The sequence below is a fragment of the Hemibagrus wyckioides genome, linkage group LG26, assembly GCF_019097595.1.
Source record: "Hemibagrus wyckioides isolate EC202008001 linkage group LG26, SWU_Hwy_1.0, whole genome shotgun sequence".
NCBI classification, from domain to species: domain Eukaryota; kingdom Metazoa; phylum Chordata; class Actinopteri; order Siluriformes; family Bagridae; genus Hemibagrus; species Hemibagrus wyckioides.
The window spans coordinates 15,507,663-15,525,642 of NC_080735.1; the positions used below are offsets into that span (position 1 = coordinate 15,507,663).

The window sequence follows — 17,980 nt, forward strand, 5'->3', positions numbered from 1 at the left end:
TATTATTATATTTATATTATATTATTAAATTCAGCAAGATATTTATTTTATATTCTCAATCCAAGATCTAGCTGCCTAAACTGGGAAATAGCTAACAGCTTGTTTTCCAAATAGCTAGACAGTTATAAAATTATATAGCAGTGTAGCATCAAGCAGAGGTGAATTGTCTTTCCCTAAACGTTTGTATTACTGCATGTCTAGATTAAACAGTTTTTATAAGGGTAACAAAAGATGCAGCAAGGCAACATGTTCGATGCTTTAAGTGAGATATAAAAGACTTGGGATTGTGTTATAACAGAAAAAGAATTAACGTAGCATTGTTGCAGATACAAATGTTAACAATAAATGTATTTTATCAAGAGTGTTTTTTTAAATCCATTTATAGTTGCATATAATGTTGTTGAAGATCTAAAAGAAACAAATAAGCTCCTGTTATCACTTAGCACTGGAGACTCCTTCCATAAAAGTTGAACATCTACCTACTGTATGACATCATATAATACACACTCCAGTTTCCTTCTTATATTAATACTATAGATGACCTTAGACCTTAGAGTTCATCGTCTCCTGAATACTATTAAATTGTCCATAAATAAATAAACAATATAATTAAATGAACGAATGAATAAATGGATGGATGATTGAGTGGATGGATGGATGGATGGTTGAAATTGGTGAATGGATGGATGGATGGATGGATGAACGAACCCCAGAAACAGTACATGTAAACTGAATGACATTGCATCCATTAGATTTATTTATCACTCCTACACTGCTTAGGTTGCACAAATCCAGGTTTTATAGTTGTTCTGCTCAACACTTTATGCTGACTCATCCACTTACACGGTTCTTCAGAGAATAATCGTAGCTTACTGTGTGATAGTGAACAGTCCTTGCCTCCTACCTGCCCCTGTAACACACACATAAACAGACCCCCACACAGATATACACACACTCTCTCTTTCACAACTGTCTGCTTAAATCAATGGCAGCCAGTCTTTATAGAGGTGTCCTTCCCCTAGAAACCTTCATTCCTCTCTCTCTCTCTCTCTCTCTCTCGCTCTCTCTGCTTTCAAATTTTCCATAGAAATCTAACAAATAAAACAGGACTCTATCATATAATTTTCCCTTATTCACGACCTTGGACTAGATACACAGCCTGGCACATTTGGCTTAAAACTCTTTGAGCACTGTGACTGTGACTGTGTTGTAGATGGGGACATGAACTGAAAAGGTAAATTTAAAAGGTTATGAAAATTAACTCGATTTAGTAACAGAACAAAACAAAAGTGTATTATGGGAAAACAAAAGAAAAAATGGTGAGTGAAAGAACAAATTAAGAAAATGAAAGTAAGGAGAGAGGATAAGGAAGTGTGTAGGGTATAGAAGAGGAAAGAAAGAAAGAAAGAAAGAAAGAAAGAAAGAAAGAAAGAAAGAAAGAAAGAAAGAAAGAACAAATGAAAAATATGAAGGGAGAAAAAAGAGAAAGATAAAAGAGTAAGGACAGAAGTGGTGTTTATGGATTATCTTCAGGGGGTCTATGGAATTTGCAAAAGTAATTTTAAAACCTATTTGCTAAAAGATCTAGAAATTGGTGGTTAGGGTTAAAACAGGACATTTAGATTTTGGATGACGCCTATAGCACCTTCAAATGAAACATTTGACCCAGATATGCATAAACATAGCGTGTTCTCAAGTGTTCAGGTTTTTTATTCTTTTACAAAGCTTACCAGAAAAGTTTGCAGGGTATCTGCACCAAGACTGCAGAATTCAACAACAACAACAACAAGAGCATCAAGTCTTCATTCTGAAATCTGGCAGCATCAAATAAGGAATTCAAAAATGTAGATATTTTTTCTTTCTTCACCTTCTGATCTTTCTGATCTTTCATAGTGATGAAGCACTGCTAGATACAAATAACAGGAATTTAAAAAGGGCACAGAGTTGTCAGGCAGATTTGCAATTCAAAACACTGACTCCAGAGCATCACTTCAAAACACTGACTCCAGAGCATCACTTCAAAACACTGACTCCAGAGCATCACTTCAAAACACTGACTCCAGAGCATCACTTCAAAACACTGACTCCAGAGCATCACTTCAAAACACTGACTCCAGAGCATCACTACAAAACACTGACTCCAGAGCATCACTTCAAAACACTGACTCCAGAGCATCACTTCAAAACACTGACTCCAGAGCATCACTACAAAACACTGACTCCAGAGCATCACTTCAAAACACTGACTCCAGAGCATCACTTCAAAACACTGACTCCAGAGCATCACTTCAAAACACTGACTCCAGAGCATCACTTCAAAACACTGACTCCAGAGCATCACTACAAAACACTGACTCCAGAGCATCACTTCAAAACACTGACTCCAGAGCATCACTACAAAACACTGACTCCAGAGCATCACTACAAAACACTGACTCCAGAGCATCACTTCAAAACACTGACTCCAGAGCATCACTACAAAACACTGACTCCAGAGCATCACTACAAAACACTGACTCCAGAGCATCACTACAAAACACTGACTCCAGAGCATCACTTCAAAACACTGACTCCAGAGCATCACTTCAAAACACTGACTCCAGAGCATCACTTCAAAACACTGACTCCAGAGCATCACTACAAAACACTGACTCCAGAGCATCACTTCAAAACACTGACTCCAGAGCATCACTACAAAACACTGACTCCAGAGCATCACTACAAAACACTGACTCCAGAGCATCACTACAAAACACTGACTCCAGAGCATCACTACAAAACACTGACTCCAGAGCATCACTTCAAAACACTGACTCCAGAGCATCACTACAAAACACTGACTCCAGAGCATCACTACAAAACACTGACTCCAGAGCATCACTACAAAACACTGACTCCAGAGCATCACTTCAAAACACTGACTCCAGAGCATCACTACAAAACACTGACTCCAGAGCATCACTTCAAAACACTGACTCCAGAGCATCACTTCAAAACACTGACTCCAGAGCATCACTTCAAAACACTGACTCCAGAGCATCACTACAAAACACTGACTCCAGAGCATCACTACAAAACACTGACTCCAGAGCATCACTTCAAAACACTGACTCCAGAGCATCACTTCAAAACACTGACTCCAGAGCATCACTTCAAAACACTGACTCCAGAGCATCACTACAAAACACTGACTCCAGAGCATCACTACAAAACAGTGACTCTACAACATCACTATAAAACACTGCCTCTAGAGCATCATTATGAACACTGCCTCCACAAAATCACTACAAAACACTGACTCCACAAAATCACTACAAAACTCTAGAGCATCACTCTGCATTTTAAACACTGCTCTGTTTGTTAATATCAAGCTCCTCACCACCAATTACATAATAGATTACATAATTTTTAAGTGCTGATAGCTCAACAGGAGGAAAACACTTAGTACAAGTCCACAAAATGTGAAATGTCATTATGTATTCATTCAAAACACTCCAGAGCATCGCTACAAAGGACTGACTCCACATAATCACTCTAAAACTCTGCCTCTAGTATCACTACAAAATGCTTATTCCAGAGCATCACTACAAAATGCTGATTCCAGAGCATCACTACAAAACAATGACTCTAGAGCATCACTACAAAACACTGACTCTAGAGCATCACTACAAAACACTGACTCTAGAGCATCACTACAAAACACTGACTCTAGAGCATCACTACAAAACACTGACTCTAGAGCATCACTACAAAACACTGACTCTAGAGCATCACTACAAAACACTGACTCTAGAGCATCACTACAAAACACTGACTCTAGAGCATCACTACAAAGCGTTTTAAACACTGTTCTGTTTGTCAGTATCAAGCTCCTCACCACCGATTACAAAAAAGTGCTAAAAGCATTTCTTTTTCTTTCTTTGCTGATAGCTCAACAGGAGGAAAGCACTTAGTACAAGTCCACAAAAAACACTTGGTTGTTTTATTAATTTTCTATATTAATTCGCCTTTTCAAATACAGTACTGTTGCTGTATTGATGTACGTGTGTAATCAATGACATGCTGAGGTTTTCTTGCGGGAGAAATCTTCTTCAGTATTAGTGCAGTCAGAGGTAAACCTGTGAAGCTTATGAAATCTATAAATCTTATAAAAAAACAAAACAACAAACATTGCCTGAGGTTACATGAGCAATTTTGGAGCAGCGCCACCCACTGTTCATGAGATATGAAAAAAAGTGCATATAACTGATGTTTAGTTTGTCTTGGATCATGGATGTGGTATCTTTCGATTCAGCAAAGCATCCTGAGTTGAATGATACCCAGTCACTATGTTTTATGTTTGTTTTGTGTTTTATGTGCATTAGCGAGAGTGAGTAACTAAATAATTAAGTAAGTAAGATGCTAAGCTGCCACTGCTTGGCCCTTGAGCATGGCCTTTAACCCTCAACAGCTCAGTTGTATAAATGAACTGTTGAAATGAAATGAAATAAACTGTTAAGTTGCTCTGGATAAGGGCGTATGCCAAATACTATAAATGTAAGTGCTGACACACTTCAAACATTATATCTTTTTTCACATGCACATCAATTTCTTAAAGTGCTTGAATCCTGATAATTGCTTCTTGCAGCTTTATTTATTTATTTATTTATTTATTTATTTATTTATTTATTTCGCTTATTCCTAAAAACTATCTGAAGCTAGAAATCAGTAAACGCTTTCCAGAAATATTCAGGTTTATCGTAATCTCATAAGAAAAATCATATTCATATTCAAAATATTCTCTCTTGCTAAGATCTAATTATTCTGCAGTACGCAAGGATCTCAGAGAGGATAACTTTATTTTCATCCTTCTCTCTTGGCAATTATCGGCAGCGCTCAGTTCAGTTTAACCTGCTGACTCAGCAGTAGAAGGTCTTATGAGTGTGTTTATAAGTCTCTGTCAGTTAAATATGGATTTGGGGTCAGTGTGAGGTAGACGCTGCTCTGTGTGGCACAGCATGTACTGCATTTCTTCAGCGTCTCAGCTGTAATTGTTTGACATGGATGCAGGCGACCCACTGAGCCGTAGCTATTACTGGGCAACGGGAAAATGAATAGCCAAGGCTTTACAAACTTGTACCTTTTAAACCAACCACACATACACACTCCAGTGACCTGTTAGCCATCCTGTAATCAGCTTTATGCTTGCCCACTCAATGCCAGAGTGTTATACAAAAGAGCAGCATGGCCTTGTGAGGGAGGCAGAAGTCTGCAAGTGTTTAACCGTAGAATGATTTTTCTTCTCGTATGCCAAGTGTCTGCATCTCTCAGCATCTCTGCGTCTGGCCCGCGGCATCTCTGCTGAGCATCTGTTCAGCATTACATGACCTACGGATGAATGAGAAATGGCCTGAGCAAAGTCCAAGGAAGGTTGTGATGTCAGTCAACAGGAAGTTGAAAAATGACAACCTTCAACAATCTAGCTTGATAGATAACATAACATAACAGCCAAAATGATTTTAATATATTATATTGAATTTGAATATTCCAAGAATGCATGTTTACATTTGACTTCTCTTATTTCAGAGACACGGGTCACTTAGGACCATGGGGGTGGATTTTTATAAATATGACCATATTGTAAAATCATATCATATGATATAAAATATACCTGTATAAAAGCCCCAATTATGGTAATTACTGTGTTATTACTTTGTTATTACATAGTTTATAATTGCGCCTTTAATGATGTTCAGTCGTTAATTTGTAATTCTATTTTATCGAGATAAAACTTCATGTCTGATTATTTTACTTTTTCTGCTGCTGCTGTGTGCTGTGCAGTTATTCACTGTGATGAAAAACTCAGACCAAAATGTAATGTTTATTTAGTCACCTTCTGCATGTTAGGGAAAAAAATAAAGAAGAGTCATGTGTTCGTGTGTGTTTCACAGGTATCACATAAAAATAATTGTCAGCACAGTATGTGTATTACACTACTCTAGATCACATTGTTGCATGCAAAAGTATTGGCACTTCACATGTTTAGTGTTTAGTAGGAAGATCCCTAGGTAGTGCACAACAATCCTCAACCTGTAAGACATTTCAAGCACAAACACAGTGATTCACACTGTGGAAAGACCTTCTGCGAGTCCTTGTACCTGGTCGGCCACGGCTTGGTTATTTGGCTGCTTCCCATCTTCTGCTTCTCCTGTTCTTCTTTACTCTTTGACAGAGTGACAAACAGCAGCATCGTCCCGAGGATCTTCCCATTCATCACTCTTATAGCTGTGTGGTTGGCTCCTGCTTCAGAGGAGAAGCTCAAGTAGGCATAACCTTTGGACTGTCTGTCGTTTTCCCTTATCGGCTGTATGAGGAGCAAACAATGAGCATTACACACATACTAAAATATATTTAAACAGAACAGCTATGTTGGGTTAGCATCAGGGACCTGGGATTGAACCTCCCTATAGTCCAAATGTATGTCTTCTGTATTAAAGGTAATTTCAGCCAGCAGCTATACAAAATACAGGGTATGAAATAAACACCCCACTACACACTTGTCTCCTAAGAGAGAGATTAAGAGGAAATGAACACAGTGTATTGGAAAAGGAAGAATCTGGAGGGATTAGTAGTTGAACACTGATGATGTTGCTGAAAGGAAGGAACTCTTTATAAAGGCAATGCTCGTCTATGACAAAGTCCAGGCTCCTGAGGAACAATTCGACTCCCTGTAGAACAGAGGGCAAAGTCCGGGCAACATCCAGTGTGTTAATTAAGCCAGTCAAGAAGCTCAAAGTGTGAGAAAAATCAGAAAAATATACAGAAACTCACAAAGCAGCATGGGAGTAAAAGTGTGCCTTTGGCTTCATGATAATCAGATTTAATTTGGAGCATTGGAGACACATCCATATATGGAAACAAAGGCATGTCCTCTCAGGTCTGTGATCTGCAGATAGACTTTAATGCTGTACCTGTCTGTAGGGAGTCTTGTCCATTGGCTGGATGCTGGACTTCTGGTCTGCCTCTTCTGCTCCTTGACATCCTCAACCTTCTCCTTCAACCTTCTCCTCCTTGATCTTCTCAACTTTTTCCCTCTTTTCTAGGATCAGGTCTATTTTCTCCTTCTTCTCCTTGAATTCTTTCCTCTTCTCTTTGACTTCCTCAAACTTCTCCTTATTCTTGATAAACGTCTGCTCCTTCTTCTTCTCTGCTTCCTCCAGCTCAGTTTCCAACTTGTCCATAATTTCTCCCCATGTGAGTGGGGTAGGAGCTGGTGGAGACACGATGGACGCAGCATTGTTGCTCTGGACAGGAGGCAGGTCCAAGATGATCTTCCCATCCTGCTTGACCTGACTGAAACATACAGCAAATTGAAAGGACTGTTCAGTTATATAAATGGAATAAATTAATATTTAATTTGTAATATACAGCCATACACATTATGACATGTAGTGAAATGCTTTAATGACGTCATAAAACATAATAAATAAGCATACAATAAAGTACAAATAAAGAAAAATAAAGAATAACAATATACTAAGAATAGAATAAAGAATAAAAAAATATACTAAGGATAGAATTCGAATAAAATGACAATAAAGAATAGAAAAAGGCTCTGGATAAGAAATGCCATAAATATAATGGTCTTGTGATCATCAGCCTGCTGTGTTGTTTTCCCTTTCAAATTCCCTGGAATATGGTATATTCCAAAATATCCATGGTTCAATATTTCTCTCATAAATCAAGCTTCTGTTAGCCAAGCATTAACCCTGAGCAAACACCATAAATCCCATTTTAGATCATTTTAACATTTTTTATCAGTATCCTTTGCCTGAAGCTATAATCCGATCTGATGCATGCAAGAATAAGGGACAACAGTTGGTGCATATACTCCAAGCACAACTGATCACACACAAGTACATGTCCCGCCCCTCTGTGTATATAAAAAATAATGCACATTGTCTTATTTTCCCTTGGATGAATGCTGGATGTCCACAGCTACTCATTTCAGCTATTGCTCATCTGTGCTTTATTCCTGTCTTTGAAATGAGAGCATTATTTTTTTAATTGGCAGAGATGTGTTTGGCAGTATGCCACAGCTGGATTTTTTGTTGTTGTTTGTAAGGAGGGCACGATAAGGCAAAGCCCAGTGGTGTTTATTAAGGGCTTTGTCTGAGAATGGCTCCCACATACAGTGGAGGAAACAGACCCTGTTGGATTATTAAGCCGCACTGCTGGAGGCCTGGGAGAAGAAGCCAAGAATCTTCACTTGGTACGCTTGTTGGGAGCGGAGCGTTCTTTTAAAAATTAATAATCGTCTCACAAGTACCAGTATTCAACCTAATAAGTGCTCCTTAAGCCAGTGAGCTACCTCGGTAGAGTGGGCCTGCTCCCACCATGCCATTTAACCTAACAGTCATTTAAAATTAGTATGCTAGCTCTCAGACAGGAGCGCTGCACTGCGTACTTCCTACCAACGCCGGAATTTGCCTGACAACTTGTGTGGAGTATCACACAGATGGTGAAACATGAAACTTCTTTTAGACAAACTTGCTAGAGCACTAGCGTGCACAGTTCAAAGCTAGAATACTCCCTTATCCTTGCAATATGCAAGCAAAATGAATTATTCATTAGCACGCTGCTCAAAGTGTCACCAGGTTAGGGACGGCTATTAAACCCTGTCTTCCTCTATCACCACAGTCCTAATTATGGCTCTGAAGGCAGCACAGATGTCTCTATTACCCCCAGGCCAGAGGAAGAATCTTGACGCTTTTTTGCCAGTTGTCTTCCACTTCAGACCAGACTTGAGAATGTCACTTACACTTCCAACCCTGCTGCAAATGTGGCACCGTGGTCTCCGGATACAGCATGTGGTATTCAGGAATAGCTTCCAAATCAGAAATCAAGAAACATGCTAGCTCATGCATGAGCAAAACTGGCACAAGGAGAGGAAGTGAGATGCTTCTTCAGAAATGTAGAAGACATTTCTGAATCTTTTCTTATCTCTTATGTGTTTGTAAATTCTATTACATATTCTTACATAAAAGACACTTTTTACCAAGGCAAGGAATTATTATTATTAATCAGGGACTCAACAGTAACGTCCTGAAGATACTGTACTGGGATTGAATAAGGATAAGAATTCCTGAGCCTTAAATGCTGACTTTCCATTATCCATGATTTCATTGTGAGGAATTAAACACCACACAACTGAACTGTTTTATTACTTTTATACCACAAATGTTACAATAGTTCATTCATCAATGTCTGACACATTTTTTTGTTCATAGTTCTATTGTTATGGAACATCTCCAAGTAGTTGTTTTTCTCCGACTTAACTCAGAAATCAGAATTTGTAAGTCCTCCATGCTGAAAATTTTCCTATGACAAAGAACTATTACGAAGCAGTAAAACTGGAGACTCATTTCATAGTGTTTTACAGAAAATATCCCCATACTGATTACATGATATTCTTTGTAAATAACAATCTGCAGTACAAATTTTATTAGTCTTAGATTACAGAGGTGTCACTATACAAGTTCCTGTGTATGAGCTTTTGATGTAGAAATGCTAATGTGTTAGAATGAGTATATTTTAGCTACAAAATCCAGCAAACTCTACAATATTCAGAGGAGTTTTAAAAAAAACTGTCATGTGTTAAAGTGTCATGGGATGTGACATCACAACGCATGTGGAAAATGAGTACAGCTAGCTAAGAAAGTCATTACATTTGTGTCTTCACTGGTAGGAATTTAAAAGAAGTAGGAGTTTAACAGAATCCTGTGCTTGTGATTTCACCAACTAGTCTCAAACAACGGGAAAAAAAGAATTAAACCATGAGAAAAAACAGATGTAAATATAGGAAAATAAAGTAAAGAGGCGAACAATTTTGACAATTTTTGCAATCACAGAAATGAACAGGAAATCAAGCAAACTCTATTTCCTGTAGATTTGGTTTCAAGACGTGTCATGTGACATCATCACAACACTCATTCAGCCAAAGTTTTCTGGAAAAAAAAAAAAATCAGCAAGTTAAATTACAAATTTTGAATTTTTTTAAAAAAAAAAAAAACTAAATTCGAGTGAGATTATAATTATTTTAAATTTAGTTAAGTAGCCTTTATTTGACACATATACACTATATTGCCAAAAGTATTCGCTCACCTGCCTTGACTCGCATATGAAATTAAGTGACATCCCATTCCTAATCCATAGGGTTCAATATGACGTCGGTCCACCCTTTGCAGCTATAACAGCTTCAACTCTTCTGGGAAGGCTGTCCACAAGGTTTAGGAGTGTGTTTATGGGAATTTTTGACCATTCTTCCAGAAGCGCATTTGTGAGGTCACACACTGATGTTGGACGAGAAGGCCTGGCTCTCAGTCTCCGCTCTAATTCATCCCAAAGGTGTTCTATTGGGTTGAGGTCAGGACTCTGTGCAGGCCAGTCAAGTTCCTCCACACCAGACTCTGTCATCCATGTCTTTATGGACCTTGCTTTGTGCACTGGTGCACAGTCATGTTGGAAGAGGAAGGGGCCAGCTCCAAACTGTTCCCACAAAGTTGGGAGCATGGAATTGTCCAAAATGTCTTGGTATGCTGAAGCATTCAGAGTTCCTTTCACTGGAACTAAGGGGCCAAGCCCAGCTCCTGAAAAACAACCCCACACCACAATCCCCCCTCCACCAAACTTTACACTTGGCACAATGCAGTCAGACAAGTACCGTTCTCCTGGCAACCGCCAAACCCAGACTCGTCCATCAGATTGCCAGATGGAGAAGCGCGATTCGTCACTCCAGAGAACGCGTCTCCACTGCTCTAGAGTCCAGTGGCGGCGTGCTTTACACCACTGCATCCGACGCTTTGCATTGCACTTGGTGATGTATGGCTTGGATGCAGCTGCTCGGCCATGGAAACCCATTCCATGAAGCTCTCTGCGCACTGTTCTTGAGCTAATCTGAAGGCCACATGAAGTTTGGAGGTCTGTAGCGATTGACTCTGCAGAAAGTTGGCGACCTCTTCGCACTATGCGCCTCAGCATCCGCTGACCCCGCTCCGTCAGTTTACGTGGCCTACCACTTCGTGGCTGAGTTGCTGTCGTTCCCAAACACTTCCACGTTCTTATAATACAGCTGACAGTTGACTGTGGAATATTTAGGAGCGAGGAAATTTCACGACTGGATTTGTTGCACAGGTGGCATCCTATCACAGTTCCACGCTGGAATTCACTGAGCTCCTGAGAGCGACCCATTCTTTCACAAATGTTTGTAAAAACAGTCTGCATGCCTAGGTGCTTGATTTTATACACCTGTGGCCATGGAAGTGATTGGAACACCTGATTCTGATTATTTAGATGGGTGAGCGAATACTTTTGGCAATATAGTGTACATTACTGCACAGTAAAATTGCATCTTTGCATATCCCAAAGGAGGGTTAGGGTTAGAGCACCGGGCCCCCAGGGCAGGGTGGTGGTGGGGGTTGCTTGGGTAGGGCCCAACGATGGTAGCTTGAACCCTGCTCTTCAGATCAACAACCCAGAGCTGTAACCACACGCAAGAAAGCAGTTCCGCCCAAACAGGGACTTGAACCCTGGACCCTCAGATTAAAAGTCTGATGCTCTACCATCTGAGCTATCTGGGCTTTGGGTTGACCTGTCATTAGTTTCTTTCTTCATGTTTCGGATCCTGTAATGAAGCTTTAATAATTTTTTTCTTCTTTGTGCTTTTGTTTTGGATTTAGTCCTTGATTATTTTGTCTAGGTTTACCTCATTATGTCTATTTCTCTCAAAGTCTTTTCACTTGCATCATACACTTCTGAGCCTTGTTTTTGCCGACGTCTTAATTTCTCGTCTATTCCAGTTTTGACTTCTACTTGTGTTCTCACATTTGATAATTGATTGCTTTATATTAACTCAGTCTGGCTGTGATTTGACCTTTGGAATGAACTTGCATCCTGCCTCATTCTCCTGCAAGTTACAATAATATAAAACACAATGACTAAATTTAATATAGTAATGTACAATGTATTAAAAAGTATATTTAATAAAGTACAAATTAATTACATTGCACATGATTATATTTGCTCTTGTTCCAATTAATTTTTCGATTTCTTTCAAGTCAAAAGCTATTACATCCTGTTTAATATTGGTGCCAGTGCCTCAGTCACTGACTCATTTCTGTCATATGTGGTTGTGCTCACCATGGATGGAGCTTCAATTCATTTCACTTAAACTTCATTTGTGTGGCACTTTTAACAATATTTACAAGTGTCATGGTTCAGGCTTCTGTTTTGGATTAAAAATGGAGTCCAAAAATATACCACTATCTAGAAAGAAGGAAACAATGTTGCCTAATAACTTCTTGTGTGTTGTGTGTGTTAATCAGCATACGTTATGCTAGAGGTTACTAGAGAATGGCTAGAGTTAGCGTTTGTGAAATTTGGTTATGTTGGTTAATGTTCAAGAGCACTAGTGGCTCAAAGCTTAGTTTGCAGACAGTAATTTGGAAATGGCAAATTAACTGCAATCAAAAGACAATTAAACTTTCTTGCCTTACAGTCAGCTAGGCTAAAAGGGACAGTAAAGTACAGCATATGATATTGCAGAGATGCTTATTTATTGACTACCAGGATATTTCACCTAAGGATAAATCTGAAAATGTGATAATAAAAAATATGATGGCAAGGAATCAAACAAGTCTATTTTGCCAGGTACTGAAAAAATATTTGAATTGTATGGCTAATTTGCATCGTCAGTGTCAGCAGCTTCGCATGGTGAACTAATTCTGCAGACCTCTTATCGCCATGCTGTAGAATTTGCAAACAAATTAGTCAGATATTAGTCCACAATTAAGTTAGGGCCAATGAAATGACCAAAGGCTTTTAACACGTTTGTTTCAAGTCCATTTTTGTAGTTGTGCATGGTTTCTCATATTAGTAATTTTATCTCTGGGTCACCTAAGTTCATACACACTTACAGCCACAAAGTTCTGCCGTAACACACCCACCACCATCCAACTGCACCCCCACACCCCACTTGCCTTCTAATGAAGAGCACAGTGCAGAATCAATTTTATGAAGTGCACTAGTAATGGCTTGCAACTAATTGGCCCTCAGGCTGTGTTTTTCCACTGGTGTACAGCTCTGGATGTGGAGATGGTCTCAGCTGCGAAAGTGTCGGCTCTCGAACATATCCGTCCTCCGATCTATTCATTAGTGTGTCATCACAAGGACAATGAGAGAAGAAAATGAAATTATAAGGTATATAGGCGTGTTCAGCACTAGCCAGTTTTACAACTCAGTTTTTGCAAGCATTTGCACCATGTAGATGAGTTAATTACAGCGCTCCAGTTCTCTGAAAGTCTGGTTTAATATAGCAATAAGGCATTCCATCTCCTCCGATCACCCTAACAACCATTTCCATTTCATCACCAAGTCTGAAACTGGAAGTGACCTGACACAAGAACAAGTTAAACCAACCAGTTATGAAGCTACTAAATCAATTCAATTTTATCTGTGGAGAACATTTATTAGTACATATTCTCATGAGTCATGCTTCTGTTTTGGAGACACTATTCATATTTCAGGCTAATCTAGATCTTCCATAGTTGAAACAATGACAGGAATAAAATAGAGTCTAAAAATATTACTGAACCAGAAAGATATTAGAAGGAACAATGTCACCTAATAACTTGGATTAGTTCTTTAATTTAAGCAAATGGCTGCTGTTAGCATTTGTGTAATTGGTTATGTTGGTTAATGTTCAAGGGCGCTGTTGGCTCAAAGCTTATTTCCAGACGCAGACAGTAATTCGAAAATGCCAAGGTGGAATTTGATCAACGGCAATCAAAAGGCAATTAAACGTTGTTGCCTCACGCTCTGCTTGGCTGATCATCACTATCATAACCAAATCTGAAACAGGAAGTAATATGACACATGAACAATCAAACTATCCAGTTGTTTTGTTGAAGATAAACCCAGACCACACTTTTCAATCATACAAAGCTTTCTTTGGACTTTTCCTGGCTTCAATTCACTTCTTTTTGGCTTCACTATTAGTCTGGAAAAATTCGAAAATTGACATTTGATCCAAGAGTATTTGGCAAATGTGGACTGTAACTTCGATAGTAATTTCATACACTTGTGCCAAGGACAATCTTTCACTTTAAATAAGAATTGAAAATAGTCTGAGTGATAAAGCACGGTGTAAAAGTAGCTACCTTACACCTAAGGTACATCACCTCTTTTTTGAAAAAAAGGGAAAAAAAAAAGAAAAAGATTTCTTGTTTTACTTTGATGCTTGACTCACCATGCAGCCTTAGGAAAACATGCCATTAGCCTGGGGGTGTCTGATAACTAATTTAAAATGGCTTAAATTAGTTACAGACTATACAGCGTACAATATTCAGGTTGGAAACGACACATCGTTAAAGAATTCTTTGATTGTGAGTGAAATTAGCAGACTCAGAATACATAATGGGTCGCGAGCAGCCGATTTAGAGCCATTATATCCAAAGACAGCAGATGATAAAGAAAATGGTGAAGCATAAACAAAACATACTAATGGGAACAGGAAAAAATATCTTTCTTACCTTCAGCTCACGTTGAAGAATGTTTCTATTTACTCTATGTAACTAATATTAATTGTCAGACTGGGAGGAATTGCATAAGGAGCCATGAGTCTCTGGCAATGAAGGAATAATTGATAATCCAAATACAAATTAGTATTTTTTTTCAGGAGAGAAGATAATGCACGGTGTCAAATAAAGCAGTTTGATGTTCTTTTTTTTATCCTCCTCTATTACTTTAGAGGAATTTGACGGTATTTCTATCTTCCATGTGGTAGCTTAGTGGGTAAGGTGTTAGGCCACTGTAAGCATCTGCCTATGACTGAGGTGCTCAATCATCCAGCCTCAATTCTTTAAAATATGATAAAAATGTAAGTTGCTCTGGAGGGTGGATATTAACAAAACCATGGCTCTTCCTCAGCTCAAGGTGTATATATATATATATATATATATATATATATTGTGTTTCCTTCTGCTTCTACAGATATTTATTGTTATTCTGTTTGTATTCTACATTTTTATTTTATTTATTAACATATTTCACTATATGCCATCCTCTGTATGGTTGTGTATGTGACAAATAAAACTGAGACTCCAAATTCTTTGAAATCAAGTTCGCTGCTATGCAGGTGGATGTTTGAGTGTCTAAGTGTGAGAGGAAAACAAGTGGGGGAAGTACGAACCCGGATGCTCCAGTAGCTCCTGCCAAATAGCAGGTGGGTAACGAGTCCATGGGGAAAGTGGGAGGGGTGCTGAAGGGTTTGCAGATGCAGCATTTGTGATAAAAATGCTAAGGCTGTTTTGCACTGTAGTCCGACTAAACCTCAATGATTCTGAAAGAAGAAATATCGCTAACATGGACTGTACTGCGCAAAGCCTTAAGAATGTTTGTCTCAGCAAATGGATGTAAAGGTTGATTTATCCAACCTAAGCACAATTGCAAGGGCCTGGTATTGACCATCCTGCCCTGGCAGAAGCAATGATTACTGCCCATCAAAGGGTCTATATTCCTGACATTCATTTAGATGTAATTAAATGGCACTGACAGTGTGTCCCAATTTCCATGAGGCTGATAGCCAAGGCTTGACCTTCCACTTGGCTCTGCAATTGACAGACAATCATTCCCTCCATGCAGCACTCATAGACACGCACAGAGAAGAACTCGTATTACTACTGAGTGGTTCCACGTCTGGTACAAAAGAAAGACACGAAATTGCAGTAAGAAGTAGCCATTATGGGATACATGAATGCTTTGTTGCACTCGAAAAGGGAGAAAGAGAGAACGCTCGGCTACCGCTAAGCAATTTGGGAATGCTGTAATACCAAATTGATAGCAGAGTCTAGGGTAGCTTTTGATTAAAATTCCTGCTTTTTTTCTCTTTTAGCTCCTTTTCTCCACCTTTTCTTTCTTTTCATCTCGCACCTTTGTTGGCATTGTGATGATCGACGTCTGGTCACCACACTGGCCGTGACACGAGCAAATGCAACGTACAGATGGGCTGCAGGTGACGTATCGATCCAAACCTGACAACTCATCAAGCCATTTCGAGAAAATGTTCCTTATACTCAGCAGTGTGGACATCACTCTGCTTCAACTCCCTCCCACCCAACATCTCACACACACACACACACACACACATGCTACACCAATTCCTCCAGCTGATGAATATATTCCAGTTCATCATATGGAGGCCACATTGCTAATCGAACCTTGGCTAGTGATGCCGTTATTACTGGTTATTTATTCTTACCAAGAATTCTGGCCTTTCAGAAGAAGTTATAGATTTAGCCGAAACAGAACTTTGCTTCCAGTAAATTTTAGCATCAGCATGGTCTGTTTAGTTGATAATAGCTGAACTTTTCACTTTTTAGGGCAGAAAATGCAAAAATGGTCCCCTGATTATATACAATGGTAGCAAGTATGAAACAATTAGACATTTTCAGCAATAAAACACGACAGCCTATGCTGTTATTGCAAAATAATCAGAAATAGGGTGATGTGATGAAGGCTGGCACAAAACAAAAATACTACTACTACAATAAAGTTGAATATCATCCAATAACAGCATGTCCCAGAGTGTTTTATTCCTCAGCAGTATGCCAGTGAATACAGTTATCATTAATTACAGATCAACACAAAGTATTTTCTTTTTCTTTTTTTTTTAATTTACCGCTACATTTAACATGGTGGAACATCCCTGACATAAGTTAGTTCCTATTATCACTTTATGTTCTTACAACTTCTCATTTTACTCTTTCTTGAAATGAATAATATGGAAAAATGCAGCTTGTCATGTTACACAAAATTGGAAAATAACAAATTACCAAAACCTGTCTGGCTTGTAAACTTTCCCATGTCATAACACCGACATTTTTTTTTCTCTGAAGTGTTGACACTGGAAGCGTTTTCCAAAATTAAACATCTCTACAGTGAAATTTTTTAAAGACCATACCAACAGTAGTATGCATTAAAATACAGATTTCTTTGCAAAATCATGTAGAAATGACAGAGTAAGATTTGACTTCAAACCAGAGCTGCAGTTCCAGAAAAATAATCAACACCTTCTGACCAATCTGAATCCAGAACCAGTCCTGTGGCGTTACGTGTTATCTTATTCAGTAAAAGTATTCATTCCAAATAAATGTCTTTTTCTGTCATCAGTTTCTTTGAAATTATAGATTGATTCTGTAATAGATGGTGTGAATTGTGGAGCCCTGTTGCCCCATCACTACTAGGGACTAAAGCACCTAATGGAGTAAATGTCATTATATTAAATTGACACATCAGCAAATTTCCTAACAATCAAGCTGCAATCAATATCATTACATTACTTTGTGTCAATTTTAGTACAAAAATCAATAATTGCACTTTGAATATCAGTTTAATTTCCTAATGTTCCCAATTGTGGATTAAAATGATGTACGCTATTTTGTGCTTAAAATGATGAGTTAGTAGAAAAGACAAAGCTTTCTATGTGTGTATATATATATATATATATACACTATATTGCCAAAAGTATTCGCTCACCTGCCTTGACTCGCATATGAACTTAAGTGACATCCCATTCCTAATCCATAGGGTTCAATATGACGTCGGTCCACCCTTTGCAGCTATAACAGCTTCAACTCTTCTGGGAAGGCTGTCCACAAGGTTTAGGAGTGTGTTTATGGGAATTTTTGACCATTCTTCCAGAAGCGCATTTGTGAGGTCACACACTGATGTTGGACGAGAAGGCCTGGCTCTCAGTCTCCGCTCTAATTCATCCCAAAGGTGTTCTATCAGGTTGAGGTCAGGATTCTGTGCAGGCCAGTCAAGTTCATCCACACCAGACTCTGTCATCCATGTCTTTATGGACCTTGCTTTGTGCACTGGTGCACAGTCATGTTGGAAGAGGAAGGGGCCAGCTCCAAACTGTTCCCACAAAGTTGGGAGCATG

General features: G+C 38.8%; 1 non-coding gene across 1 annotated transcript; it reads right to left on the reverse strand.

Annotated features, from left to right (window-relative positions):
• Window positions 1-11,545: 11,545 nt before the first annotated feature.
• trnak-uuu (transfer RNA lysine (anticodon UUU)) lies at window positions 11,546-11,618 on the reverse strand. The gene has a single exon. It is a non-coding gene; the product is annotated as a tRNA-Lys (tRNA).
• Between the last annotated feature and the right edge of the window lie 6,362 nt (window positions 11,619-17,980).